The following is a 15,816-nucleotide window of genomic DNA, read 5'->3' as shown; positions in this document are numbered from 1 at the left end:
TGGAATTAAATTAAGTGGTCGAAAGAATTGTTCAACTAAAGAATTTGATTAAAGAATTTTCTTGAAAAATTAATTTGGAAAATCTAAGTGATTTTTGGAAAAATTAATTTTGATCAAGTAAAATTAAATTAATTAAATCAATTAAAATTAATATGATATTTTTGGAAGTTAATTTTCAAGTTAGACAATTGGCCCAACGTGTAATTAAACTTGAAAATTGGATCTGAGATCGTAAATTGGGCCCGGGAGCCCAAAATCGAGATCAAGACCCAAAACTAGTCAAACCGAGCCTAATATGTCATTAAGTGATTAATTTAATCATAATTGAACTCTCTAAACTCTCTCTATATAAAGAGAGTCTTGGGTCATTATTTACATACACTTACATTCAAGAGAAAGTTGTAGAGAGAAAATTATTTGAAGAGATTATTCCAGAAAATTTCTAGAGATATTTTTCTGATTTACAACTTGACTGGAAAGTTTAGAGAAATCGCAAAATTACCCCTTCGAAGCAGACCCACACTCGGCAAACGTGAGCTTGAGGATAGCGGAGAAGACTACTCGGTCAAAGTGTTCATCCTAGACAAATCGAAAAGGTACAATTTTGATTAAGTGTTTATTACTTTAGATATCACAACCAAAATCTTGTTTTGGGAAAATTTTTAAAACTCTAGTTTTTCTCTAAATTTATTTTTCGCTGCGTTTTTCAAACCCATTTTTTTCAACATATTTTTCTAACACATTTGAGTTAGAATGTGATGCTTCAAGTGTTGGGATCGGTGTGGTACTAATGCAAGACAAACGACTCATTGCATACTTTAGTGAAAAATTAACCCGGACCTAACTCAACTATTCCATGTTTAATAAAGAACTCCTTACTTTGGTTCGTGCTTTGGAAATTTGACAACATTATTTGTTGCTTAAAGAATTCATTATTCATATTGATCATAAATCCTTTTAAGTGGCTCAATGGTTATGTTAAATAAGCGACATGCTCATTTGGTAAAGTATATCAAAACATTTTCATATGTCATAACACAAATTTTTCGCTTGCATAAATATTTTGTTTTATTGTTTTTTATTTGGTTCACTAAAAAGTTTTTGTATGATTTTTTTCCCTAAAAGTTTAAAAGTACAGAACAATCAAAGTACAAATACATGTTTAAGTAATCACTTGGTGTAGAATCAAATTGTAATAACACAAACAAACTAAAAATTGGAAAAAAGAATCAAACTATTACAACATAAACTAATGGTTGGATAAATCTAGACTACAGACTAATTGAAAACTGGAAAAAAGAATCAATATTTGAAAATGTTAATTTTAATTATTTTATTTAAGAATTTTATAAAAGTATGAAAAAATATTAAAAAAGATCATTAAATAATAATCATTTAGTGAAAGAAAAAAATTATTTTTTTTTAAATAAATTAATATCTAATTAACTTGTGATAATGACTCAATTAAAAATTTAAATAATTATATAAATATATATATGTAAGATGTCACCTTGGTAAAATCCAACATATTTATTATAAATGACATTTTTTTCTAGAGAAATCTAAGCCGAGAAACCCCAATGAAAACAGAGTTTTTGAGGAGATAGATTTATTCAAGATGTCCAAATTAACGGCCTCCCAACACCAACATCCAATGAAAACAGTTTTATTAGCCATTTTTAATTGATTATAGCCTTTTTCATCCATCATCATGCCTTCACTTTTTGCTGCTCAAACTCATAAACTATATAACTTTAGCATGTAAGAAATATAGACAATTTTTTAGACGAGGTGTCAACCAAATATTATTTATAAATTTTAATTTTGTATAATTTTATATATTAAATTTAATTTTTATAAATTATTAATACAATTATTAATGTAATATTATTTGATGTTATCAAATTGCATACATAAATAATTATATTTATTCAATATAAAAATAAATTCATATATTTATTTTTTATAATGTCTATAATTAAATCAAAATTAAAATTTCATGTATACAGTTAAATTATAATAAAAATTTGTATATAATTATACTAAATCAAATTTTATGTTTCAAATTGCATATTAAATTTTAATTCATGTATAATTTTTATATTTTTTTAAAAAAGATAAAAGAAATATCTGGATAACATAATATTAACATAAAAATAAAAATAAAAATCTCATCCTTCTTCAAAAAAAATTATTAGAAAAAGTGGGTGTTTGTTTAAATTAGTATGATAAATTAACACTTAACGTCCCCGGAAACTATGGAGCCAAAGATTATAATTAATTATATATGCTTTGACAAACAGTCAAATTTTCATTAACCCTAAACTATAGGGCAAGAATAGGGTGTCACATGGCATGAAATCAGGACCCCCACGGCAAAGGATTATGGATTGATTTTTTAACTTCAATTAAATCTTTTTATCAGTTTAATCGTTAAATATTAACTTAAATACGACGTGTCTAAAAATATTTAAATAGCAATTAACACCAAATGTGACAATTTGACTAATCGAATGCATGGATTGAAATTGATTTTCTTTTAAGAAATCAATTAAAATATTTAAGAGGTGTCCCAATAATATGACAATATTCTCATGCCTATCGTATGGCTTCGGTGGGAATCTATATTCTATAGTCCCTACGAAAGTGAACCATTCACTTTATTTATTTGTTTTGAGTGGTAATTATTCACATTCTTCTAAGATTATTAAATAATGTAATCTAAATATTTAAATCTTATGATACATAAGTTTTTGTATTTATATACTATATGGCAAACTAGCCCCGTCTCAATCTATACTAGTGTTTTTGTCATACCCCATTATGTCATCAACTGACTTATTGTATTCTAAATACCCAAAGGAATATTAATATATTATTTAATGTTGAAATAAGTTTTATAAAATTTGAGATTTTATTTCTCCATTAAAGTAAGTTTTCTTACATTTATTCGTTCAAAAAATTTAGTGCATTTATTGATATTTTTAGTAATTTTTTTTAAAATTTATCAATTTGACTTGTTAATTAGGCTATCATCATATACCGTGACATATGATTAACGAAAAATAAATATATTTAACGAAAAATATTAATAGTGCTTTAATTAAGATTTTTAAATTTAAAAAAGTAAGAGTTTTTTTTTTGTGTGTGTAAAAAGAACTCTCCAATCCCTCTCAATTTTGATTTTGAGTAAATTGGTCCCTTCAAATAAATCGAAGCAATTTAATTTTGACAGTGAGCAATTAAGGACAATTAATCTTGATGTTAAAGTTTTCTATCAATTGTACGTAATTTTTATTGGCATAATAACAAATTTAGCTCTCAAAGTCTAGACATTTTGTCAAAGTGGTCCCAATTTAACAAATTTAGCCTACAACATTTGTGTAAATGTGTAAATATTGAGGCTAATTTTTTTGAATTGTGTAGGGTCAACACCAAATTGACAAAACATGTAAACATTAAGGGCTAAATTTTTTGTTATGGGAATCAAAATTTTGTAAAATGGACGAAAGACATTAACACCGTGACTAATTGTCCTTAGTTGCTCACTTTCAAAATTGACAAGGATTAAATTGCTCGGATTCTTTTAGAGGGACCAATTTACTCAATTTCAAAATTGAGAGGGACTAGAGAGGTTTTCTTACCTTTTCTTCTAACTTTTAAATTTTAAATTAAAGGGGGACTCAAAACTCTATAAAACTATAAAAAGTATACGGAGTAGTAGATATTTTGACTATTATTTAAAAAACAGGTTAAATTGATTTTAAGCCTAAAAAATTACTTTAAACAATGTAATCATAGATCAATTTCAGTATGCAATTAAATCCCAATATGCACCCAGTGGTTGAAATTGAAAGAGTTGTAGAGGGTATCCTATAAACCAGAACTTCACATATATAAGGAAAAAAGAAAAGAAATATCCTTATTTTCTTCTATACACATATTGCATAGGGACCAATGAAGGAATTTTACTGCTAGCATTGGTTTAAAATGTCATTATCAAATAAAAGAAAAAGCTAAGGTACATTATTGAAAGCATGCACTGCAATTTGCATGCTTCAACTTTAGAATCCATGGTTTAAAATTTATATATTGTATTATATCAACTTCACATATTCTTAAATTGGGTTATTACTCTGCCCAACCATGACTTTTACTCCCACGTATTTTCAACTTTGAAGAAGCCCCTTGTTCTCCTTGAAGTAAAAAAGTTATGCATTGAATTGATTTTCATCCTTATACTATACTCAGTTTATATACTTTAATTTATATAATTTAATCTTCTTACTATTATTAATGTTATCTTTTAATCGAAATTGTTAACATAGTAAAAGTTCCATTAATTTACTAATATGAATTTTTTTTTTAAATTTAAATCAATAAACGAAGTTATTTTTTTTAAATAGTAAATTAGTGTTGGCTGCAATGACAAAACACGTTGCACTCTTAAGGGGACTCAAGTTTAAACTTTAGAGACAACATTGTTAAAAAGATTAGTCTATATGGATAGTAAAATGGACATGAAAGATGATTTGGTTATACTAAAAATGGTTAAATATAAAATTGGTACCCGAATTTATCTATTTTTCTCAGATTGGTACTTATGATTTTTCTTATTTTAGATTGGTACCCAAATTTTTTTCCATCAACTAAATTGGTACCCAAGTTTAACACCGTTAACTTTGCTGATGTGGCAACGCTGGCCAATCACACACCACCACATGACATCCTCTTGTACCTCTTTTTCTTTTTTTTCTTTTTCTTTTCCCTCATTTTCTTCCCTTTTTTCTTTTCTTTTCTTATTTTTCTTGTTCCTTTTCTGGCCCTGCTTCTACACTTCTTCATCTTTCTTCTGTCAAAAACCCCTCAAATTGTCCCTCACTTTCTCACCATTCAATCACCTCCAAAATCACATATCTCAAACCCCTTTCATTTTCCTCCCCATTTTCCGGCCACCATCAACCAACCCCCACCAACTTCGATGATTGTTTTTGTTTACCATCCCACTTTCAGGTTTCACCATTAATTACTTTAAACCCAAATCAAATGCATAGATAAAATATGCTCACAAAATTGATCTTCGAGAAAATTTTTCACCATCTAGAGCCTTTGTTTCTTCTTGTTTTTCTTTCAATTAAAAAATAGAAAGCATTCTAACACATGACATCTTTAGGGTTAGCAACTGGGTTTTCTCTAGCATTTTCTTTCCGACCAAGGTTTGGTCAAAGCAACTTTTTGAAGACCACCAAAACCACCACGCCCTTTGCTAGCCTACACTATCACTGAAAGTGAAGCTAGCAACTGTGAGTCGCCACTAGTATGTTTGTTGGGGTTTGGAAATTTTTTAGGTTCAATGTTCTTGGGGATTTTGATTTTTTTTTGTGTGTGATGTTAATTTTCTTCCAATTGATGGGTTCAATTTTTTTAGGGATTTTGGGTTCAATGATTTTTTTATTTTCTTTTGGTTTTATTATTTTGGTTAATAAGTAATTTAATGAAAAATTAAAATTTGAGATTTGAAGACGACTTTATTTGCAGAAAAATTAAAGTTTCAAATGTGAATGATAATACAATATATGATTTTAGTAAATCTAACCAACCATGGAACTTAAATGTTCTATTGTGTAATTGCAAAAAAAGAAAGGGAAAGAAAGAACTCAGATATTTCTATCATGATATTTCTATCAGATTTTATCTTTGTGGGTTAGTTTGAAAATGGAAGGGGAAGTGATGGTGGTTGGAAAATAGGGAGGAAAACAAAAGGAGTTTAAGAGATGTGATTTTGGTGGTGATTGGATGGTGAGAAAGTGAGGAAAAATTTTGAGGGTTTTTGACAGAAGAAAGATGAAGTGTAGAAGCAGGGTCAGAAACAGAAAAATAATAAAAGAAAAATGGAAAAAAATGAGGGAAATAAAAAAGAAAATGAGGTATAATAGGACGCCACGTGATGACGCTCAATTGGACAACGCTATCACATCAGTAAAAATTTAAGGACTTAGGCTCGGGTGTCAATTTAGTTGACGTAAAAAAGATCGGGTACCAATATGGGACAAAAAATCATAAGTACAAAAAGGTTCGGTTATTTCTGGTCTGGTCCTGTCACTAGCTGGACCATTGGTTCGGTTACACATACCAAGCCCAACACCACATACCAGGCCCGATTCAACCAGTTTTGGGGTATCAATCTCTATTTTAGGTTTTTGAGCTCAAGTTTTTATCTCAGGTCCAATTTTCAAGTTCAATTACCCATTTGGACAATCAATGAACTAATATTTTCTTGTCACAATTTCGCTATACATGCAACACATGAAAGGCAGAAACACAAAAGACATAATAGTGAAATGTAAAATTAACTTTATTTATTCATCATTCAAATACATAGAAAAAATTATATGTTTACTACAATATGGACACATTTCCCAACAGTAATATCATGTGAACTTGTTATTTTCAAATAATACTTACAATAAAGTCATGCTAGTTTAGTTAGTGGATTTAACAACTAGTGTTTTAAGTCACTAGTGAAATTTCAAAATAAGTAAACCATAGAGTTAGTCACCTAACTATTACTGTGTTTCTGTTTTGGTCACCCATCTATGAAAACTTTCAATTTAGTCACTAACGCTTTAGATCATTTCTATTTTGGTCACTCACGTTTTAGATTGTTTCTATACTAGTCACTCTTTATTAAATAGTTATCAAAAGTGATGAAGTAGCCTTTTTCTAAGTATAATAACACATTTAGTCCTAAATACTTACACATTATATCAATTTGATCCTAATTCTAAATAATTTAATAAATTTAACTCCCCAAATTTACAAATTAAATCAATTTGATCATCAAACACATATAATTAAATATAATTATTGTCGAAACCATTTTTTTATGTATTTGAAAAATGAGGATCGACTTTGAAAATGAAAATTGGAGTCGCCATCGATCTTTTATTAAGGTGTGACTGGTTCACCATTAAAAATAAATTTTAGGTCTGCGAGATTTGAGAAAATAGGTTCGGGAGTCGGTTACGTACGGGGAAGGGTTAGCACCCTCGTGACGCCCAAAATTTGTACCAAATTGATTGCTTAATGTCTTAATGTCGAAATTTTGAAAAGATTTTAAAATGCGATCCTTGGAAAATAAAATTTCAATAAAATAAATTGGATGATGAGACTCACTTATTTCAAAGAAATAGATTAACACACTCAGTAAGTTAGAGTGCAACATTTTAAATCCTCGAAATTAAGTTTATCTTTTGACTTTTAAAATCTATGCATTTGAGAAGGATATCCGATTTGGGTCAAATGAAAAAAATCAAAACCCAGTAAGTTAGGGTTCGATTTCACAAAATTCCTAAATGTCGAATATTGACTTTATTTTTATTTGTTAGAAAAATCCTCGTCTCGAGAAAACAATATGTCATATCCAATACGTTAGGACACAACGCATCAAATTCCCGAGAATGAGTTTTTTTATTTGCGTTTTGATTAAAGAATAATCTCGATCATTTAGATTCGACGAAGAAAATTGGAACCCAATACGTTAGGGCTCAATTCTTTCGAAGATTCCAAATACCGAACTTTGCTTTATCTTGAAGATTTTTGAATAAATTGGTTTTGATACTTAGATTATATTAAACATAACTTTCTAGGCGAATAAAGCGCGATGGAAAGTACAATGCGAAGTGACAATTCGTAGGCCCAAAGTATACACTAATGAACACAAATAACCCTTAAATATAGATGAGCAACACAATACACACATACACAAGCGATAGTCCCGTATAATATCCATACCAATATCAAATACACAAAGGTTTGAAATATAGAAATATCCATAAAATATATGAATGGATTTTAAGACCAATATGATAAAAATATATAAAATAATGTATATGAGTTAATTTAAACAAATAATAGAATGAAAAACTTCATATAATAGTATATAGCAATAAGTATTTATAAATATATATATACTTTAAAATTAAATAATATATATTACGTATGTACATATATATATAATAAAACAGTTTAAAAGATAATAATAAAGAACAAAGTAATATATATATAGGTAAATAGGAAAAATAATCAAATATAATAATGTCAATAACAATAATAAATAGTAATAAAAATAATAAATTAATCAATGAATTAAAGAAAAAACAAATGTAAAAAAATAATTAAATCGCAATTAAACCTAAATTGACAAAAAAATAATAGAATTAAAACAAAGTGTAGGACTATATCACAACGCGCGAATTATATGGGGGGTTGAGTAGGAAATATCCCCTCCCTTCCAAAATGTAACGTTTTATGCAAGACTGAATTGAAACAAATTCAAAATTCATGCGGGAAATTTACAAAGAAACAAAAATGAAATTAAAAAGATGGAGTAAAACTGAGGGATCGAAGGCGCAAATAGACCATCAGACCCAAAATACGCGGATCCTTCCCTCGGGTCGGGTCACCGCGCGGGTCACAGGCCTTTAAACGGCGTCGTTTTGCATGTTTATTCAAACAAAAAAATAAAAAAAAACTCACTTCAGTCCTATTTTCCAAAACAAAAGAGACCCTCCCCCATTTTCCTCTGCTAGGGTTTTGAAACCCGTTTCGCAGATCACCGTTCGCAACATAGGCCATTCAAAGGCCACTGTATCCTCGTCCTACTCCTTTACGACAGAGAGAAAGAAGGAGCGGCCACCAGGTAATCTCATCACTCTTCTCTCCTTCTATTTTATTATTGTACTCAAATAAATATCAAAAGAGTAAAGAAAAGAAAGAAAAAAATCAAAGGAAATCCAAGAAAAAAAGTTTATTCACCTTCTGATTCTCTCTTTTATTTCTCTGAATGTTTTTCTGTTTTTTTGTATTCAATATCTGTGAATACGTAACCGTACAAACACTAAAAATGGCCTTATATAGCCAAATCAAAAAGAAAAGAAATAAATCAAAATACATTTGTTTTTCTCTGTCATTTTTGCCTATTTTCTTTTTGTTGCCCTTTTTTTCTTCGTTTTGCTGCTTGTTTTCGTTTGTTTGCTGCGCAGGTACGGTCGTACGATAGCCAACTGGGTCGTACGGATGTCAATGTGGCACAGTCGTGGTGAAAATCGAAGGTGGCGTGTTGCAAGGATGCTGCGGCGGCTTAGTTTGCTGCCTAGGGTTTCTGATTTCCCAATGTTTAGGCTAGTTTGGGCTTGTAATTTTTGATTTGGGCCTGTAATGGGTTTATTTTATTTTATTTGGTTTTGTTTGGTTTTTTTATTTATCTGAATTTGGGTATGCTTTGGGCCTGGTCAAAATAGGCCTATTACAGCTGCCCCTCTTTGCTCGTTTTCGTGTAACGAGAATGGAGCAAAGACTTTAAAAATGGCCTATTTTGCCTGGTTCTGTCAAACTTTGACCTTTTGGTGCTCGTTTTCTTCAAGTAGCCTCATTCCATCCTACTGCATCTTCAGAGGTATTGGAATTGGTGCTTCGATCTACTCCATCGCAATGTCGGGGAGATAGGATTTGTAACTCATAACTTTTGGAAAGTAAGATTCGCCATTGTGGTTTAAATCTTTTTAACTGCAATGTCAGGGAAGCAAGATCCACTGTTGTGGCTTTAATCTGTTCCACTGCACCGTTTGGGAAGTAAGATTCGTTATTGTAGCTCTAATCTTTTTAACTGCAATGTCGGGGAAGCAAGATTCACCGATGTGGCTTTAATCTGTTCCTCTGCACCGCTTGGGGAGTAAGATTCATTGCTGTAGCTTTAATCTTTTTAACTGCAATGTCGGGGAAGCGAGATTCACCGATGTGGCTTTAATCTGCTCCACTGCACCACAAGGGAAGTAGGATTCGCCGTTGTGGCTTTAATCTTTTTAACTGCAATGTCGGGGAAGCGAGATTCACTGATGTGTCTTTAATCTGCTCCACTGCACTGCCAGGGAAGTAGGATTCGCCGCTGTGGCTTTAATCTTTTTAACTGTAATGTCGGGGAAGCGAGATTCTCCGATGTAGCTTTAATCTGCTCTACTGCACCGCCAAGGAAGTAGGATCTGTAATTCTTCGGTCTATTCCACTGTAATCTCAGGGAGGTAAGGCCTGATGCGATCTACTCTACTATAACTTCAGAGAGATAAGATCCTTTATTTTAATCCGCTTCACTGTAATCTCAGGGAGATAGGATTACTAGCTTCAATCTGCTCCGTTGTAATCTCAGGGAGATAAGATCTGAAATTTTTCACTGAACTATTCTCTAGGGAACACGACCTGTATAATGAACCTAATTATGCCTAATGATTAGGATGGCATGATCAAAATGAATCAAATGCTCCTAACTAGACATGTGTGAATGAATGCAGAATTTTATTTTTCCGAGAATGACTCCACTTTGTCATTACTCGAAGTTTATTAAGGCTTCGTGGCTGACGTGCTACAACGCCTTCTTGCTTGACTGGCTTTTCTGAAGAAACATTTAGCCAGGTTTCCCCCAACTTCAATCCATTGGGGCGCAAAATTTGTACCATCATTCTCCCACTATAATCCAAGTGTAGAAATATGTGGCTTTTATCTTAATCCTATCTTAAATCAAGGATACAAGACCTAAATCATTCTAGTTCCTCACACCATTCCTGAGGTGCCGTACTCATGTACAAATGGAGGCTCTCTTCTCCAAGGTAACCTCTTCCTATTGCCTGATGATCACTGCTTGCACGCTTATTTAAGCTTTCTCACCAACATGGTGTCTTGTCAATCAATGTATTTGACAAAAATCCAAAGAGAGTCTAAATTTAGAATATTTCTTCTCAAATTTCCAACCTTTAAATTTGGTGTGTTCTAAACAATAGTCCTATTTTCAGCTCCTATATTATTTAGAAATTTTTCAAAGTAATATGCAAAACTTCCTTTGTGAAAGTTTTATTAGTCCATTGATCATTATTCCAATGCAACATGCTTGCAAAAAGGGTCTTAACAATGGATAAGAATAAAGCTGTTCTGAGCATAGCTCAAAATGAATAAATTATCCAAAATAGCAAAGAGAGATAATAAAGAAATTGATTGGGAATGTATATCTTGGAATAGAAAAAAGTATTCCAAGAACAACAAATTCAACATAGATAATATGAGAATCGGGTGCCTCAGATATCGTAGCTTGAACTTCTCTGTACAAACTTTCTGAAGACCATTTTTAGTTGGACATGTGTTTAGGAGATCTACAGTGCTTTGTCGATGCCCCAAGATGTCGCCTATCCTTTCCTGTTGATTCAGGCATAGTAAGATCACCACATGCCCAATCTGATCAAGATACGAATTACTCTGATCACTTCATGCCCCACTCTGATCAATATTTGAGCCGCCATTTCCGGGTTTTCAACTCAAATCCCCTTTGGCCTAAGGTGCCCTTTGCGGGTTTTCCCCTTAGCCTCTCCATTTTTACTTTTTCATTTTTTTCATTTTTCATTTTCATTTTTCATCTTTTTTTTTTGAAATTCATTGTCTTGCAATACAGTGACAAACCGTGGTGTCTGATTTTGAACTGATTACAGCCCTCAGCTATCTTGCTGTCATTCAAGTTCAATGTATTTTCCAATACCATCCTCCCTGGAATTCTATATCAGCATATGATGACATTGACGCATGCAGTAGCCTCTATCGATTTGATGAAGTAATTAATGATCTCAATAGTGAAGCAATGCCCATTAGAAGTCTTCGATAATGGTGATGTCCATGCCCCATTTTTCTCAAAATTTGAGTTGCCCTTTTCAGGTTTTCAACTCAAAACCACCTTTAGTCACAAAGCGCCCTTCGCGAGTTTTCACCTTGACCTCTCCTTTTCTTTTTTCTCTTTCTTTTTTTCTTTTATTTCATTTTTTTATTTTGATTTTGATTTTTCTTTTTCTTCTTTTTTTTGTCTTTTGATTTTTATTTTGATTTTTTTTGAATTGGATCTGAACTCATAGGATTAGGCAAGTCATTGTTATCCCTTTTGTCCAGAACCAACATTTTTCTTGATAAAGTTTCCCACACAAGATCTCTCACTTTCATCTTGTATGCGAAAAACCTTTTTTGGTATCAGATTTCTTTCATAGAGCCTTTTAGGGTGCAACTACGAGAGAAAACTTTGGATTTTCCTCTTTAATCGGGTTAAAATCCAACAACATCTTGAAGGGATGGAAACTCGACTTCAAATGGGCAAAGCTATGCTGACTCAACGAGAAAGGCATTGCCCCAGCAAAGAATTGCATCGTTCATACTGTAAATTTTGACATAGCGCTGTTTTGCAGATTTTATATTCAGCGGTTAACCCGAGGATATCCTGGTATGATGGTACAAAGACATCTTGAACTCTAGAGGTAACTCAACAAGGTCTTGCTTCGTCTTTGCAGTCAGGTCAATTTTGATCTTCACCAAGCCCACAATTCTTAATGATTCATTGTGAGGCAGGATCTGTCTATCCTCTCGTTCAACCATCCTCAACAAGTCCGGAGATAAGCTACAATCATTGTTATTTTCAAAGTCATGAAATCCCTCTAAACACGTGCCTCGCTCAAAAGGAAAATCTGGGTCTGTAGTAGAGTCATTCACGTAATTGATATCTAGGGACCTATAATAAGTACCAAAGAATATACAAAAGAATGTATAAATTCATGAATAATTATTTGTACCATATGATCATGAATGAATGAATAACAATTTGGAAGAAAATTCAGAAGAATGAAAGAATCTGGAATTGTTTGCAAATATGTATTTCATTAAAATAATAACGTTCAGACATGAGCCTATTTCACAAAGGAAATTTCTATCATTTTTAGGCTAAAAACAACAAAAATGTTCTGAACATTACTCTAAATAAGTTCTAAAAACTACAGGGCTTTCTTCCGCAGTCTAATCGCTTAGAACACTCCCAAATTTGTAAGGGCAGACATCTAACAAGGTCCCTCATTTAGTTGCTTTTCATCAATGTGAACATTTCCCACTTTTCTTCATGCATTGCATTCATTCCATTATCAATTATGATTGGGTAACGGATTTTCTGCACTGAAGTCATCAAACTTGACAACACACATGTTAATGAGCCTTTCAAAAAGCTTTTTAAAGACGGTGCAATTTTCTATCGAATGTCCCCCAATTCCCGCATGATAATCACACTGTGCATTCGCATCATACCACTTGGGGTACGGAGGTTGCAGGGGCCTTGAGTAGAAAGGGGCAACAATGTGCGCATCGAATAAGCGTTGATACAGCTCCTTATACGACATCGAAATTGATGTGAACTGAAGCTTCTCAATACTTGGTTTCACTCCAGATTCTTGTCTCAATGCACTTTGTTGACTAGCGACCCCTTTACCTAGATGACTTACTGACCTTGAGTAACCTATGTTTTTCATCTCATCTTATTTTCTCCTGGATGACTCTCTCCACCCTCTATTCTTCCATTTCTGATGGCGTTTTCAATTATTTCACCATTTATGATTATATCTGAGAAACTCTTTGAAGCACTTCCCAACATGTGCGTGATGAACGAGGCTTTCAATGTGTTGATAAAGAGCATTGTAATTTCTTTCTCTAGGAGTGGCGGCTGGACTTGGACTGCAACCTCTCTCCACCTCTGTGCATATTGTCTAAAGCCTTCATTCAATTTATTTTCCAAATTTTGCCAGGTGATTCTATCGGGGGTCATATCTGTTACATGCTCGTATTGTTTCATGAATGCCTGTGCTAGGTCCCTCCATGAACCAATCTTGGTACGGCTCAACTGATTGTACCATTTCGACGCTGCTCCAATGAGGCTATCCTGAAAATAATGTATTAATAGCTGATCATTGTTACTATACCCAGTCATTCTCCTACAGAACATGGTGAGATGGGCTTCTGGTCCCACTATATTTCTCAAATCCAGGCATCTTAAACTTGTGAGGGAGTACTAAGTCTGGAACCAAGCTCAGATCTTTTACATCGACTCCATAGTGACTATCAGTGCTTTCTAGGGCTTTGAATATTTCCTCCAACCATTTACACCTATACTCCTATTGTTTCGACAGTTTGATGTTTGCCTTCTCTTTTTCAGCCATTTCATCGAAATCAAGAATAACAAGATTCACTGGGTTATCTCTAGGATTAGAACCTGATCCAGCCTGAAAGTTCATCGGCATTGAAACATCAGTTTGAAACCGCTGAGGCTCAATTGAAACAGAGGATCTATGCGTAGTTACCTCGGTCTAAATCTGTGCATGCAGAGGCGTAAGGCCTAAAGGATAGATAGGTCTATCCTTGTCTTCTCCTTCATCATTTACCATAGGGTCATTCCCCTTATTTATTCCTTTTAGTAATTGCGTCAGCTCAGTCATCATGTCCTTTTGAGACTCCCGGATCTTTTCTGTCATGTCCTGTTGAATTTTTCCAATTGCTCCTTCATTTGTTTTTGTAGCTCATCTTGCATATCCTTTTGCATTTGCTCTAATTTCTCTACTCTTTGATCCATTTCCTTAGTTTTGTAACGAGTACCGTAAGGATTTTTGGTTGGTTGGTTTTCCAGATTAGCTAAAACAAATTTACTCGTTTAGACTCCTTCAATGGATTTTAATGTATGTAATGCAAATGCATGAAATGAATGCATAAAGAGACGTTGATTCTGATTCAATTACATTTAGAAAACTTTTCTAGAAGACAAATTTCTTTACATAAAACGGATACATGTATGGCCTCACCCTCATATTCCAAGAAACAACATCGACCTTCTTCTTCATGCGCAAGTTTGAGACAATCTCGCCAATTTCCAATAGATGCCATTGCTAGATCCTTTTCTTGATCTTGGTCGCGATCCATCATTTGCCCATCTTCATAAGGCTCATCAGCTTCTTTAAGAGAGTTGGAACGTCGAAGGCACTTAGACAATCGCCTTGAATCCTCAGGCCACGAAGCAAGGTCACGAACTCTTCGATCGCCCTTCTTGTGTTTCTCAGAATATATTCAGGTAGTCGTATTATTTTCCACTTTATCAAGGAATTCGTATTCCATGACAAGCTTTCTAATTTAGTAATCGGACTTGAATCAATATCTCTTTCCTAAGATGCAAATGCAATGCAATGCAATCATAATCAAAACACGACAAGAGGGGTTAGTAGAAAACATAAGCAAGCAAGGAAAACAAAAGTACTTAGCCGGGTAGCCACTAGGGATTTGGAGGGGCTCTACCTAGGATAAGTTCCTAAGGTCTTCTACATGTGGTTTGGATCTAAAGTCAAGGTACCCGAACTAGCAGATTTCTCGATCTTCACCCATTATAGGCTCATACAGACCAAGTTAAGTTCAGGGGAATACATTTCCCTATGGCTGCACAGAGATGAAAATCTCACGAAGACATAGGTACGGATGTATTCCGAAAGTGATCCACTATCCTGCACGGAGGTGAAAACCTCACGAATGAGTAGCTTCTCCCTCCCACTTAAAACGACAAGACTAAACAGTCTTATGCAATATGATGCCAAAATATACAACTCAATATACAATAACCATGCAAACAAGCACAAAGAAAAGATTGTAATTTTTCAAATCAAATTTTTAGTTTTCGACAATAAGACAGAAAACAATCAATTTTACGACTTGACTCTCCAAAGTTCCCCAATGGAGTCGCCAAGCTGTCGAAACCATTTTTTTATATATTTGAAAAATGGGGATCGACTTTGAAAATGAAAATTAGAGTCGCCACCGATCTTTTATTAAGGTGTGACCGGTTCACTATTAAAAATAAATTTTAGGTCTGCGAGATTTGAGAAAATAGGTTCGGGAGTCGGTTACGTACGGGGAATGGTTAGCACCCTCGTGACACCC

Source organism: Gossypium hirsutum, chromosome D01 (genome assembly GCF_007990345.1).
Source record: "Gossypium hirsutum isolate 1008001.06 chromosome D01, Gossypium_hirsutum_v2.1, whole genome shotgun sequence".
Classification (NCBI taxonomy): Eukaryota; Viridiplantae; Streptophyta; class Magnoliopsida; order Malvales; family Malvaceae; genus Gossypium; species Gossypium hirsutum.
Note: the sequence above shows the minus strand (reverse complement) of the source record.